Source organism: Silene latifolia, chromosome 4, assembly GCF_048544455.1.
Source record: "Silene latifolia isolate original U9 population chromosome 4, ASM4854445v1, whole genome shotgun sequence".
Lineage (NCBI taxonomy): Eukaryota > Viridiplantae > Streptophyta > Magnoliopsida > Caryophyllales > Caryophyllaceae > Silene > Silene latifolia.
Window position 1 is genome coordinate 91,830,819 of NC_133529.1, and position 15,594 is coordinate 91,846,412.

A 15,594-nucleotide genomic window follows, 5' to 3' on the forward strand; every position below is an offset into this window, starting at 1 on the left:
AATGCCATAGATAGGTTTGATCTTTGTCACCAACCTTTAATTTCTTATTATTCATGTGTAATACTTCCGTGGTTTGATCTAAGATGTAAATTCCATTCATGGAAACTGCTTTTCCATAAATCATTTCATTGAAAGAGAAAATACAGCTATTATCCTTTATTGAAAATGCAAACCGTCTTTAGCAAGTACGGAAACAAAAATAATGTTCTTAGACAAACTGGGTACATAGTAACAGTTATTTAAAAATAACTCAAAACCACTAGGGAGTTGGATTACATATGTTCCCTTCGAGACAGCAGCAACTCGTGCTCCATTCCCGACTCGCAGGTCCACATCACCTTTTTCGAGAGGTATGATGTTTTTTAGGCCCTGCAAATGATTACACAGATGAGAACCACAACCAGTATCAAGTACCCAAGTTCTGAAACTTGCATGGTTAATCTCAATCATATGAATATAAGATGACATACCAACCGGAACGACGCGGCCTGCTTTGATGTCCTCACGGTAGACAGGACAGTTCCTCCTCCAATGTCCAGTCTTGTGACAATGGTGGCACTCAATGTCACCGCCCTTGCTCTTTGCCTTGCCCTGTGAGCCACTAGTCTCACCGGGCCCACTCTTACCGTTTCCTGGCTTTTTAAACTTTGGCTTACCTACAGCTAGGTCGCCATGAGCCTTGCCCTTACCTTTACCCTTGTTGGAAATCGTGAGAACATCCTGCTTCATGCTCCCACTCAATTTCATATCCTTCTCGGTCTGTACGAGAAGGGAGTGTAGCTCATGAGGACTCTTTTTCAAGTCATTCATGTAGTAGTTCGCCCTGAAAAGGGCAAAACCATCATGAAGAGAATGAAGCATTCGGTCAATGACAATGCTCTCACTGATTTTGCAATCAAGTGCCTCCAGCTTCTCGACATTCTCAGTCATGTGAAGAATGTGTGGGCTAACCGGTTGGCCCTTCTGGAGTTTCGCATCAAAGAAGCGACAGGTATGCTCATAAGTAACGATTCTCGGTGCCTTTGAGAACTCGTTAGTGAGCATGGTGAAAATCTTGTTTGCACCCTGAGCAATGAAGCGTCTCTGCAAATTGGTTTCCATTGCAAAGATGAGTACGTTCTTTATCGCACCCGCTTCCATAACGAAGTCACAATAAGCGAGTGACTCATTGACTCCTGCTTTTGGGCCTGGGTTGACCGGTATTGGCTCAGTTAAGTACTTGAGCTTACCGTCAGCAATGGCAGCACTCCGTAGTGCCGCCTCCCGATCCATAAAGTTGGACCCATCATTCTTGATCGCGTGGTGATTCATGTGGTCCATGAAAGCTTTCAGCCAGGACTCGCGTCCAAGTGTGGCACTAGGCATTGGGATTGCGTTATTTCCAGCCATTTAGTTGTAAAATAAAGTATTATCAAAATATACGTGTTTCTACATGAGAGAAGAAGAATAAAAATAATAAGCATGTGCATCGTTTATATTTTCAAGTCTAATGAACTACTGTCATAACGCGAAGACTCAAAACATTTATACAATTGACCTCCCTCAAGAATTATATAAATGATCCCAAGACTCAATTATCTGCAAATTGATAAGCTAACCTTTTAGCTAATTCTACCGTTAGAATTCTTGGTCGATAAATTTCTGTAAATACTATCTTTAGTCCATCATAATCACGAGAAACTCTTCGGACTATGATGTTGAGGTAAACTAAGTCAACACAACTACTTACCCAACGTAGAAGGGGTCATATTATGCCTACCGACGAAGAAGGGATTCATAGTTGTTTGCCCTTATAAAGACTAGTCTCAATTTCCGTTTTAGAGGAAGATCTCATCAACTTTATTTTAATTCATTTTAAGTGAACTAATATCTAGCATGCGAGAATGAATAAACTAAGGTGATGGCTTAAAATCATGTGACATTTGTATGTCTATGAAAACTAACATACAACCTATATGTGTCAATTTTCATGCATTTTAGTAGGTGGTTTGGTTTTAGGCGGAATATGATGCATAAACTATCATGTGAATGAAAGACAATATGAATGAAAACGTAAAAGCAATAAAAGGTCCTAGTGTGGCCTATCCTATCAAAATGAACATTAAATACAAATTTGGAATCCATCCTTGGACCCTAGAAGCTTGTCTCGATGTTCCATCTTGATCCATGTAGCGGGAGTGAGCTCCAATCTCCATCTTTAGTCTTCTTTGAAAATTACAATAAATAAATTTACATGATAAACCTATTAATTACATTCTAATTTCAAAACCCAAAACTAAAGAAAAAATAAAGGAGATTCGAGATCTCATAATTACATAAAAAATCATGTTTCCTTCATTACGAAAACATAATTTGACTAAGGCCACACTAAGTATTACAAATTACAACCGATTGCAAAAATACGTAAATAAATTCATTCAACGATTCATTCAACAAAAGAAAAGCATCAACTAAAAATAAATTAAACATACATGACACAATTCCTTAATTATGTTGATTAATTTATCCAAACCACCTATTTAAATTATCAAATTAAGTGACAATTCCTCAATTAATCACATTAATTTCAATCTTAATTCATATTAAACTTGTAATATGAATTCAATCCGTCAAAATTTTAAACTGCTTTAAAACAATTAGGTATCTTAAAATTGTGAACCGTTTCACAACAATTAATCATACATTGTAAATGTAATGTATAATTAATATTGGCCAAAACAAACAAAAACAAAATCCATTTTTTTATGTGTCTCGGCTAAAACAGTAAAAAAATCTTTTTTTTTTTTAATTCTTTTTCACGGCTGAAAAAAAATAACTAAACAGCCCATTTTTTTTTATACATTCGGTAATTGCAAAAACAGGGTTTTGTTTTTCGGTCATAACAGCAAAACCAAAAAAAACAGGTTTTTTTTTATACACTGTTCACGGTGAACAGTAACAGAAAACAAAAAAAAAACTCTTTTGCATTTGACATAATGCCCTAATTTGCAATAACATTAAGATGAACAAAAATCGTTTATAGATGCTATTAGAACGAGATTAGCATATGAATTAATGAAACATGATTAATGTATATGCCAAAACTATATAGCAAAAACAAATTTTTATATCATCAGCATTACGATTCCATTTACAATTTAACTTAATCCGAATTAAATCAAAGTATCTACAAATTTATTTTATTATCATCTTAACTGATTAAAACAATAATATGTATGAATCAAATGGAAATCAAAACAACAATAACCCAAAAAAAACAGAAAAATAAACGGCAAAAAAAAATTTTACTCGGTAAAATTTTTTTTTTCAACCGCACCAATTTTTTTTCTTTTTTTTCGAAACCCTAATGTTGTTAACAAACAATTTTATGAAAATCATCAAAATTAAAATTCGTGGCCTTGGCTCTGATACCACTTGTGGGATTTATCTGTATGCATCCCTTTAAATTCAAGGATTATAACGAATAATAACATGATGAATTACTAGTCATAAAATAAAATGCTTAAACAAGATCGTAAAGGATTAAGAAATAACCTTCGGTCCTAGCAAATTCGGCCTAAGAACAATATCGCAATGATATTCGCCTATTAGATGCACCCAAGACAATATGAGAAATGCCCTTAACTTGTTGCTAGAATCGATCCCCAAATTTCAGTAAATTAAATTAGGGTTTATCGTTTTTGTGTTTTTGATGAGAGGCAAGCAAATGGGAAAAATGAATTAGGTTAGAAAATTCACCCCCTCTCCTCTCTTTAACCGTGTAAAGGAGAGTAATTAGGGTAGAATGTTTCTTCTCCTTATTCGGCCCATTATACCGAAATATCAAGGAGTAATTTCCTTATTTTCGGTTATAGCAAAAATGTATAAATGTGTTAAATATAAATTGTCATCTAGTGAGGATCGAACCCATAACCTCTTGGTTTGAGTACCCTTACTATTACCACTATGACACATTCATCTTGTTGATATTAAATATAACCGATTACATTTAATTACGAATTAACATATTAATTCGTCCAAGCTAACATTACATACATTTAATTAAATATAACTTATTATATTCAATTTACGAATTGTGATTAATTCGTCTCAACTAATATTATTTAATCTTCATTAAATAATTATCTCATCAACACATTGACTAACTGTTTAGTCATATAAGGCATCAATGTGATTATATTTCTATAACCACATCTCTCAAACACATCCTATAGGTGTGACCTTTAGGGACCAGTTGATCACCGCCATCTGTATGATAATAACGTCAAACTTTCTAGCAAGCCAACCGTTATTAGGTAATCGTTAATCAACTGATTAAAATACTAAGTATACCCTTGTGAACCTGTAAGAGATTTACAAATGTTATCACACTAATTTGTGGAGGACACAAGCTCCAACAAGATGCATACCATGAATTCCAAGCCAGGAATGCGTACCGATCGAGTAGGATCTAAGGATGACACTCCAGTAACTGACTTGAGATGCCACCATGGCACAACCCATCTAATCAAAGGACCACCTTCATTCTTCAGCTTGTTCTCCCAATAGTTGCAAACCCGAGTAAAGTCAACCATATAGAGCCTGGTCCTCATTGCAATCGACCTAGCATGATATCCTGGAACATTAGCTGGGGGCTCGATCAACCGCAGACGCTCCATGAGCCAAATCTACCAAAGACAGGAATTAATATCCAACCAAAAAACGCAACCAAAAAAACCAAAAAACAAAAAAAAACGAAACCAAAAAAAAAAGAAGAAAAAAAAAAGGAAAAAAAAAAGAAAGGTTGCGTTCTTACCTGCAAAATGATGGGACTTCCTAAAAACGGAAGCTCGCGGTTGGCTTTCCTGTTATCCAGCCCCAAAATGATCTCTCCTAGGCACAGACAAGTTGGGCTCCTGCGCAGCTCCATTTGCTCAATCAAGCTCAAGTAACGAGGATCCCCTCTCATTTCCTTATCAACATGCCTTTGGAGGACATAACCATGCAGTAGGCAGAACCCGAATGCCCTACGCCTCGCCACATAAGAGATGGAAGGGTCTTCCCTGTTTATAAATCGGTCAATAAAATCGAGCATACGGACTCTTTTTGAGGTTACAAGACGGTCAACCTCAGCTTTAGTCAGTCCAAGTAAATCTCTAAACTTGTTTTTGTACCCTTGAGAGCTAGAGGGTATAGCAGGCATATTTTCTGGGTCTGATCCTCCAATTGCAGCAATTTCCTCAGGAAAAGGGCAGATATCGCCTCCAGGGAAGGCAAACACGTGGTAATTAGGGTCCCAATATTCGAGACAAGCATCCAAGAATGGTTTTACAACCTTCACCAATTTCAGACTCAAGATTGACCCCAAACTGAAAGCACCCATATCATGCTTCTCAACGTTCGTAAGTTCATTTGTCCAATCTTTGAGACGATTTTCCAAGACATCCATGATTTGTAAATTTTTCTATGTAATAGGAGAGTTTTATATGATAGACGGAAGAAGGATGGAAGAATTATGTGAATAAGAGCTCCCTCGACGTCTATATTTATACTAAAAGTCGTTTCCTAAAAACCGTCAGAACTGGCGAACTCGTGCTGCGCCTCTTCCTCAGAGGGTTTCTGTGATTTTTCCGCGTTGGATCTTTCCTAATTCCTTTTGATATAATTTCCTATTCCTAACAGGCTATTATTTTGGTAATTCCGTCAAATTACCATATTTTACGTTTCCTAATTTTCCGGACACGCCTTTCGAGACGAAATCGACATTTTCGTCAAAAAAGCACACTTACCCATTTCATTTTATTTTCTTTTTTGGGGGAATCATTTCACTCTCATTTCACATTTCATTTCAAACTTGTACATTTCTTTTTTTCGTTTTTTTAGGGGGTAGCCCTCCCTACCGTCCGGTCATTTTTGGGCAAATTTTTGGCAAATTTTTCCGCTCATTTCTGGGCAAGTTTTTGCATTTTTTAGGTCTTTTCTTTGTTTTGCGCTAGTTTAAGCCATATGTACAATATGTGTTCTATGTGCAGTTTCTATTTAAATTTCGGCAGCATGACGGCATAAACCGTCATCTACCAAACCTGTTCAAAGCTAACCCTGCAGGAACGAACGTACAACCCAGCAGCAAAGGCACTCAGGCCGTCATATATACAACCAAAATGTTGTATGTACATCCAACTGGGGGCTCTAGCCCAAAACAAGTCCAAAATGAAGTCCTAAATGTACAAAATGTGTGCACTACAGCCGACGACAACAACAGAAGCAACAAAAACAAAGACAACTACTCCTGGTCGCCACCTCGCTCGGTGACCCTGGACTCGAGAGCGGCAATCTCGTCGTCTCTGACCTCCAACTCCCTTAGCAGGGGAGCCCTCTCCTCCTGGGACTGCGCTAGCTCACGCTCCAGGTCGCGCTCCCTCTGCAAATGACAAACAAATGCCTCATTTCAATCATTTTAAATGCAAGAAAATTACAAAATTCAAAATGAAGTAAACGAAAGGTTCATACCTATCGTGCTCGACCACCAGCAAGTGCCTCAATGGCAGTAGCCCGTAGCTGGTTGGCCACCCTCCACAATGCCACATGCCGAGACGGCGCCACCTGCATTTCAATAACAAAGGTTTTCAATAAAATGGACAAATGTATTCTTATACAACAACAAAAGTCAACTGAATCGAGAGCTTACCCTTCTAACCAAGTGTTGCCACTCCTCTAGGCCAGCATCTGTCACCGCCTCGCCAAGGTCGTGGAGCTTGGAGATTGTCGTCATCCCCGCTGCGTCAGTGTACTCGAGGGTCTCGGGGTACGCTGGGGGCTCGACGCCCGCCTCCTCAACCTCCTGAAAATTCAAATGAATTCTTTATTTTATGATCATTCATCATTTTATCAAGTCAACTCAAAAAAGGGAAAATGAAGCACTTACCACGACCGGCCAGTACACCAGCCTCTGGCGAATGAACACAGAGTACTCCTCACCAGGAAGAAGAAGAGTGTCGCCACCGACGTCCGCCAGGTCAGCCTCCCTCTCAGCGTCAGAAGGCTCCCTAAACATCGTCCGAGGAGGATCGATGGGAACCGTGAAAGCATCACGAGAGCACTGGCGAGTCAAGCGCTCGCCCGGATACCACACTGGACCCATCGACGTCCTCAACAGCAACCGACTCGAGCTCCTAGGTTGAAGGGCCCCAGCCACGAAAGGAGCGGCGTCAAGGTAGTCCACCCAAGGCCTGGGCACCCACTAAGAGGTCATTCTTATGATCGCTTCTAAAGAAGTAATAAATAAACAAATGAAGGAAAAGTACTTACGTCACTCAGCTTCAAGGCATTCACGCCTCGTCGACAGACATCGTAAGAAGAGCGCTGGCTCTTCCTACGACACATCACCCAATCCCGCACAACGGGATAAGCTTTCGGCCCAGGCTCCGTCCTCTTGGGCGCGAAGCCCGGAAAGTAGAAGTACACCCACGCCTGCAAAACAAGATAATCGATGACGATCTTTCACGATTCGATAAGAAGAAGAAATTATCTTTCATGATACGAAATGAAGGTTCATACCTCCAACAGCAGTCCAGGACCGACAGTAGCAGAAGAAGTCCCCTTCTCCAGCAGCTCAGGATGAACCATGGCCCTCATGTAGCGAGTGAGGATCGCAAAGCCAGGAATGACCCAGTCCCAACGACCTAGGTCACTCAGGTCAGAAAGGAAGGGAAGAAGCTTGGTCGATAGCCTCTCCCCCTTATCTCTAAGGTAGAGTGAAGACAAGAACCACCAGAGCCACATACAAGCCCTCTGCTCCGCAGTACAAGGAGGAGGAGCCACCTCCCTCCCGTCCATCGTCACTACCGTCGGGGTCTTACCCGCAAAGTAATCCCTGACGTAGGAGCTCGGCACTAACCCGGGAACCGTAGCAGCACTCGCCGCTAGGTTCAAGCCGATTAGCCTCCTAGCCTCGGCCGAGTCCAGCCTCATGGCCGTCGACGGCCACACCACAGCCTCCATTCCACACGGCAGACCAGAAATCATGCCGTAATCCTCCAACGTGACCCCGGCCTTGCCAAAAGGCATATGAAAGGCCGAGGTCGTGTCCCAGTATCGATCAAGGAAGGCTCGAATCAGGCAAAGATTAGCCCGAAGCTTCCTTCCCTTGATCTCCCACCAAAGCTCCGAAAGCTCCAAGCTCGATGATGGACTGCTTCTCCTCCGACAGTCTCCCATAGGCCTCCATCATCGTCGTGTAGCCAGAAAAGGACCTTATGTTCCCAGCCTCCTATATCGATTCGATGCAAAGCTATATTTAGCCCAAAGTGAAAGAGAAATGAAATGACAAATAAATAAGTAAAGAAATATGATGTGGGAATGACGAGTTTGAGATTTACCAAACTCTTCACCGTCCTATAAGACAGGTGACTCTCCGCTGCCCAAATGAGATGCCGGCCATCCCATTTCTAAGCCCACTGGGGTGCCCTCGCTAGCTGGTGACCGCCTCGTCCAACGTTGGCCCGCCTCGGGGCCTCCTCCTTAGCAGCCTCCTCCTCAGCAGCCTCCTCCTCGGCAGCCTGCTCAGCAAACGCCTCCTCTAACACCTCCTCGAAAGTAAGAGAAGGGTCGAAGTTAGTATCTACGTACATGGGAGCCCTCCCCGATGTAGAAGCCACGTCACCTGCAAAATTAGAGTAAATTAGGCCGCGTCAAGTGACGGCGAGCCTCAGTCAAGGTGTTTTCAAGCCTTTCAAGCTCCGAGAATGGCTTTTCTCGCCATCTTTGGCCATTTCTTTCGAAACCCAACTGCTCACGTAGTAAAATGGGTCAAGTCAAGTCTAAATTCGAGCCTAGTCATGGGTTTGAGTCGAAATTTCGGCAGCATTTCGTTATAACGGTGATTATGCCTTAGAAAAGTGTCCTGAAAAAGCCGTCACAAATCAAAAATCCGAGATGGTAGGAAATTTACCCATCACCCAAGGATTCCAAATACCAAATTTCAACACAAATGGGCAATCCTAAGGCCATTTTCGAAGCAATTTCTGGCAATTTAAGAAACCGTCTCAATTCTACTCAAATGCTCAATACTCAATGAAAATTCGAAAAGAACACATGGTTATGTTCCTTACACTACCAATTATCCATTTCTAAGGTCAATTTCACAAGGCATATTCGTTTGGGGGAAAAGCCCCAAATTTTCGACATATTAGGATTGAAAACCCTAATTTTTCCGACTCAAATTAAGCAAAATGCGGATGTTTAAGCAAGAATAAGACACATACCTCGATTAGTCATGATAAATGCAAGATTTTGATCAAGTTTTGGTGGAATGTCAACGGAATTTGAGAGAGTTTAGAGAATTTTTGTGTTTTATGAATAATGAATAAACACGGGTTCTGTCGAGTTTTTACTCAGACAGGGACGAACCTAGAAAAAGACGCAGCAGGTGCTGCGCCTCTTCCAAGAGTCGCAGCTCTTGCTGCGCCTCTTCCGCAGCTTCCCTCCAAATTCTATTTTCAAAAATTCGTTGCAAGCTCGTTATTCGTGGGCCCATCTTTGGTGCGCCACTTCTCCAACATCGTATATTGTATATTTGGCCCGTTTGATGTTTATTCTTCGTCCGGACCCGTATTTTCGAGCAGACTGCGAATTGTCGTAGTACTTTATCAAGACTTCGCTTGCAACAACGAGCAGGTTTTCTCCGACGGTGTTTCAACACACCTCAACTATTTCCCAGCGAGAGTTCATGACAGCCGATTGTACCTCTCAAGATATGGAGTTCGCTTGAGACCGACGCGAGCAGCTTCCCCCAGCAGTTTCTACCGACGTCCTGCTGCCTTCAATATTATGTTATGCTTTGTTCCTTCCAGATGTTCTCATACCAACTATCTCGTAGGTTCCCAAACTACCTATCTTCCCACACCTAGCCTTCACCGATAGGATCGCACTCCTTCGAAGTCACCTTTTCTCCGGGTTCATACGCCCAAAACCTTAGTTACCCATAGGCCACCTTCTCGCCGATGTTTTCCTTTAGGGTCCCACGCCCTTAGCACAACCTTTATATGTCCTTTAGGTCCTAGCCTTAGCTCTTACGCTTACCCTTAGTTCATACGCACCTCGGGAAACATCTCGAGAAAGAAGTCTCAGGTATGGTTTCTTCTTATGGCTGGCGATCTTCCTTACGTAGTCTAATGGACTTTGAACGACCCTCCACGATAGTCGATAGACTCTAAAATGTTCCGAATGATAGGTCCTTGGCTCAGACCTCTTGAGCCGCCTCGCGTCGCCATAGTCGTCAGGTTGTAATCTTCGATTGACCTGATGGCTATACTTTGACTTTCGCCTTGTCCAAGCCTCATTCAAAGTGGGGGCTCTGTAGATACCTCATTTCTGCACCTCCTGCAAGCCACCCGGTGATGATTAGGCCGCATGTTTGGTACGCGGAATGATTTATGACCATTCGTAAGTTTATCGTCAAGTGATAGCTCAAATACTTGTGTCTACACCTTGGTCGTCATCTACGTGCTGTTATGGTCGTTTTGACAGTAATTAGAGTACATTTGGAGTCCGGGTCAAAAACCGTCTTCATTTTCTAATAAACCGTTTGAAATGCCGAGTCGGAATGTTCTGGAATATTCCAAATATTTCTATTCCATATTTTATTCTTTTAATCTTTTGGCAAAATATATCCCGAAATTATATTTTAAACAATAGGGAAGTTGAGATCTACCGCAATTCCATAACAGAAACGCGGAAAATCTTTCTTCCGCTGGAGGAAACTCCTGGGGAAAGGACGCAGCACCTGCTGTGCCTCTTCCAAGAGCCGCAGTGGCTGCTGCGCCTCTTCCCCAGCTCCTTTCTGCGTATTTTAAGATCTTTTTGAGATTTTTTTCCAAAGTTTTACCGAAGCCCTAATTCCTCCGTGTGATAAGTATAAATAGGGACATTTGTTCCTCATATTTCTCACGCGAGTGTCCACCCTTCTCTTCTCCCTTTGCATTCTAAGACTGTGCTCTTTGCTTATTGGCGTCTACGTGCTTGAACTTTCGACCACGTAAGCTCGGATCCTTCTGAGTACCAGCCTCGTTTTGCATGACCGACCAATTTGACCAACTCCACTCAATCAACTTAATCAATTTAATTTAATTCCTCTTACGAGGGAACTTTCATCATATATTCGAGTCGAGCAATCACTAATCATTAACCTAGTCAATCTCGTTTCGTTAAACATGTAAGTCTGAGGGTGTAAGTCCCATGTTTTATTATTGTATTTTATTATTGTAAGGTTTACGTCGAAAGCATCTTCAAAACCGATTTATAAAACCTCTTTATCAAACCTATTTTCACGGATTAACAGAGGGTAGACGTCGAGAAGAAACACAGCAACTGCTGCGCCTCTTCGAAGAGTCGCAGCATCTGCTGCGCCTCTTCCTGAGCCTGCCGCAGTTCCTGCTTTTCTTCTTCTTCCTCGTCTTTCTGTTAACTCGTCTTTTTTTCGTTCTTCTTTTCTTATTTTCCTCTTTTTCATTCGTATATAATAATTATAGTAAAATATGTATAATTAAATCCCGACTTAAATCCCTTATAATCGATATTTGCGGGTTTTCGTCATTAAAATCAAACCCGGATTTTGGAGATTCGATTCATTCATATCAAATCTCTGGGATTCGACTTTTGTATATTTTCATCAATTTATCGCGTTTTACATTCTTTTTCGTCCTTGTAATTTGACCTAAATTAGTTGTAATTAATCTCTTATTAATCTTTAATTCACTCATAATTAGTCTATAATTTGTTCTAATTCGTTTAAGTTTGTTCTTTATTGCTTTTATGACCAATTCACATGTAAATAACCTGTTAAATCACTTCTAGTTGAGTCGAGTATTAATAATCGATCACTAAATTCACCCATGAACATTAACGATATGCAATTCCGGCTTCACAGCCAGAACTCACCTCAGGAACAGACGCAGTGACCACTGCGGCTCTTCTAAGGGACGCAACTCTGTTGCGCCTGTTCCGGGGTGATTTTTGTCCCTGAACTTCCGTTCTTGCTTTGACCTAGTTTATTAGTCTTACGTATTAATTGACTATTAATTTTAATATCACCACTAATCTGTCCACTTTCTAACCCTTATTTATTTTCCTTTTCTTTTCTCAAATTATCCGTTTTAAATGTATTTTCGACGTAAATCAATCAAACTCATTGTAATCATTGTAATTTTAATTATCGTATTTCATTTATTATACTCTTTATTATCGTGTTGTTTGCTTGTTCTCACATGTAATCAACCCTAAATCTCTACTTCGACCCATTGTATGGTAAATTACGTGTTCACCGACATAGTTTAATTCTCGCATGCTAGGATTAATCTATTTGATGTTGCATTGCATGCATATAATCGACAAGATATCAAGTATAGATGATTTTCCCTAATCATTAGTAGAGGCCGCTATCGAGGCAGGCGGGATTAGGTGTTCGATCAAAAGAGCTTCCTAATACGTACCCTCACCCCTTACTCCAGATCTCTGTGAACATCCGTGTTCATTGGCATCCACGAGAGTCATTCTACACATAGAATGCTAAGGGTAACGAGTTCTTAGTGTTTATGTCACTACTTTGTGTCTTGACATGACGCGAAGTATTCGAACGGTTTCCAATTTCCCATAAAAATTGGTGGCGACTCCACAAATGCAAACGCTTGTTTTCCCGAGCGCCCCCGTGGCCCACCCATGTCCACACCGTTCGAATTGTTCCAGAATCGATAAATTCGACAATCAGACAGTTCGAAGCACTGTTCAGTTTTATTAATTCCGCTGCAACACTAACGAATCTTATTCTTTCGAGTATTTTTTGTATCATTTGGCATCAGAGACAGGTTTGTTGATCCAAGATGGTGATCATGAATTTTGATGATCCAAATTTTCTTCAAAATCTCCAAGAGGCTTTAAAGAACATGAACGTTCACACAGGAGGACCACGTTGGCAACCAAGGCGTGGAGAGCCACCATGGCAGGATGAATACAAAATCACCAAGCTTCCTGAATTTGTTGGAAGAACCGATCCTGAAGATTACTTGGATTGGGAGCGTAAGATTGATAGGATGTACGATTTTAAGGACCTTGACGATGAAAAATGAAATAAGTATGCTATCTTTAAATTGAGTCGGGGTGCATCGCTTTGGTTCGAGAGTTTGAAAGCACAAAGGGCGCTTGCTGGAAAGGCACAGATTGCATCTTGGGAATCCTTGAAACGGAAGCTAAAGAAATGGTATGTACCAACAACATATAAGCTTACCTTGTATCATAAAATTTCTGATTTAATGCAAGGTAAGATAAGTATTAATGAGTACATAGATGAGTTTGAGACATTAGCCTTGATGGGTGAGGTTGAGGAGAATGAAGAACAGAAGATGGCTCGATTTTTGAGAGAGTTAAATCGAAACATAGCTCATGCCGTGGAGTTGCAACTATATTCTTATTTTGATACATTATGTGGTCTATGTTTGAAAGTTGAAGCGCAAGGAAGGTCGAGGTATGGTTCTAATAATTTGCATAAATCATTGGGTTGGTCACAAAACGACTTGGTAGATTCAGGAGACGCTAGTACAAGTACCAACACGGCTCCTCCTCCCGTGATAAAACTCGTGACAGCCCGTACGGTTTTTAAAGCCGTAGCCACTCCAAAAGAGCAAAGTGTGATGAAAGTTCGTTGCTTTAAGTGTCAAGGTTTTGGGCGTTATCAGAATGTTTGTCCTAATAAACGCAATATAGCTTTGAGGGCAGCAGTAGCTGTTCGGGATAAGTTGCTTGACGAAGAGGACGAAACTAGAGGTGGTATATTTAATCTTGATAAGGCCGAGGAGGAGACAGAATAGGCCGAGACTTATGTTGCCCCTGTTTATGACACTTTGGTAATTCGTTCATTACAAGCTACTTGCGTTCGAGTTGATTTGGAACAACGTGATCAATTGTTTCATACGAAGTGCCAAGTGAAAGATAAGTGGTGTAGTGTGATTATTGATGGTGGGAGTTGTACAAACGTAGCTTCAAGCGAGATGATGTCTAAATTAGCTTTACCAACCATGGTTCATCCAAATCCGTATGCCTTACATTGGTTAGGAGACGACAAGAAGGTGCTAGTTTCAAAACAGGTCCGTGTTTGTTTCGCTATGGGTTCTTATAAAGACGAGGTTTTATGCGATGTAGTTCCTATGGATGCTTGTCACATTCTCTTGGGTCGACCATGTCAATATCATAGAGACGTGATGCATAGAAGAAGAAGCAATGAGTACGAGTTGATAGATAAAGGGAAGAAGATTGTTCTAAAACCTATGTCATCTGAAGCTACACTTACTATGCGTTCTGGTGGTAAGAAAATTTCGAGTCTCACTATATTAGCAATGGAAAGCAAGCCCGAGAAAGATCTTGGCAAGGATGAATTATGGAACAAGCTACATTGACCGTTCAATTGATTTCAATCGGCCGCCTATTTTTGATAATTATGGAGATGAGGAAGCGGTTGTTACAAAGGTCAAAGAACCGTGGGTTTCATCGGATTTTGACTATGAGCTCGGAGTATTTGCTAAAACAATAACTAATGCAATCGAGTCTTGTGGTTATTTGTTTGATTTTCAGGTGCAAAAGGATGCTACAACTATGGAGGATTCATCTTGTTTAAAGTGCTTATTTGACACTGAGTTTCGTGATAATTTCTTTATATTTGTGCACAGAGGGTGGAGGGGAGGAAAACAGAAGCAACCATGGCACAATGGGACTTTGAAATTAAGGAACGAGAAGAAGATAGGTGTTGATGGAGGCGTGAGTTTCAAATCAAGTTTAATGCTTATATTCATTCATCTTCTTTTTCGCTCTCTTGTTTATGTTATTCATATTTGATCCCGGAGATATGAAGCTACATGAATTGAGGATAATTACTTTCCAAGGGGGAGGGGATGATGCAAAAATGATGCGGCTTAACAACGAAATGAACAAAATGAACATACTCTACGACTGTTCAGTCAGAAGCGAGACTCAGCTACGTGTTCAGCAATGGTTTCCTTTAGTACTTGGGCGTCAAGTTTAGTAACTTGCTTGGACGTCAAGGAGAGTACATGGAGCTGGAGAAGGAAGGTCCGTAGAGGTTGAGGAAACATGCATAGGCAAGCACAAAGTCAGTTGCCATATCTTTCCTAATTCAAGTTTTCCTAATTAGTAGTCTATCCGATTTTAGGAAAGTTTCCAATTTTCTTAAAATATGGATTAGTTAATTATTCCATTGTTTTTATTTCCTTTAGATTAATTTCTCTAAAAGTACTAGGATTACTATAAGGCAATTTAGCCATAGATTAATCGTGTAGGCATAGGAAAGTCGTTGTTTCCTTATTTCCTTCTAGGTGTCGGTCTAGCTAGTATAAATAGGGAGCTATTGTATCCTTATTTCATCATCCAAGAATTATTAATAAACTTTCAAAGTTTTCGTTTACATTGTGTAAGCACACGTTCGACGAGTTTCGTTCCGAATTTCGTTATTATTTGACGCGTTTTCGAACATTAACACGAGTTATACTCAATAGGCCTTGATTATAATTCACCATTGGTTGAGCTATAGGTCTAGCTCAAGAAAATATCTCC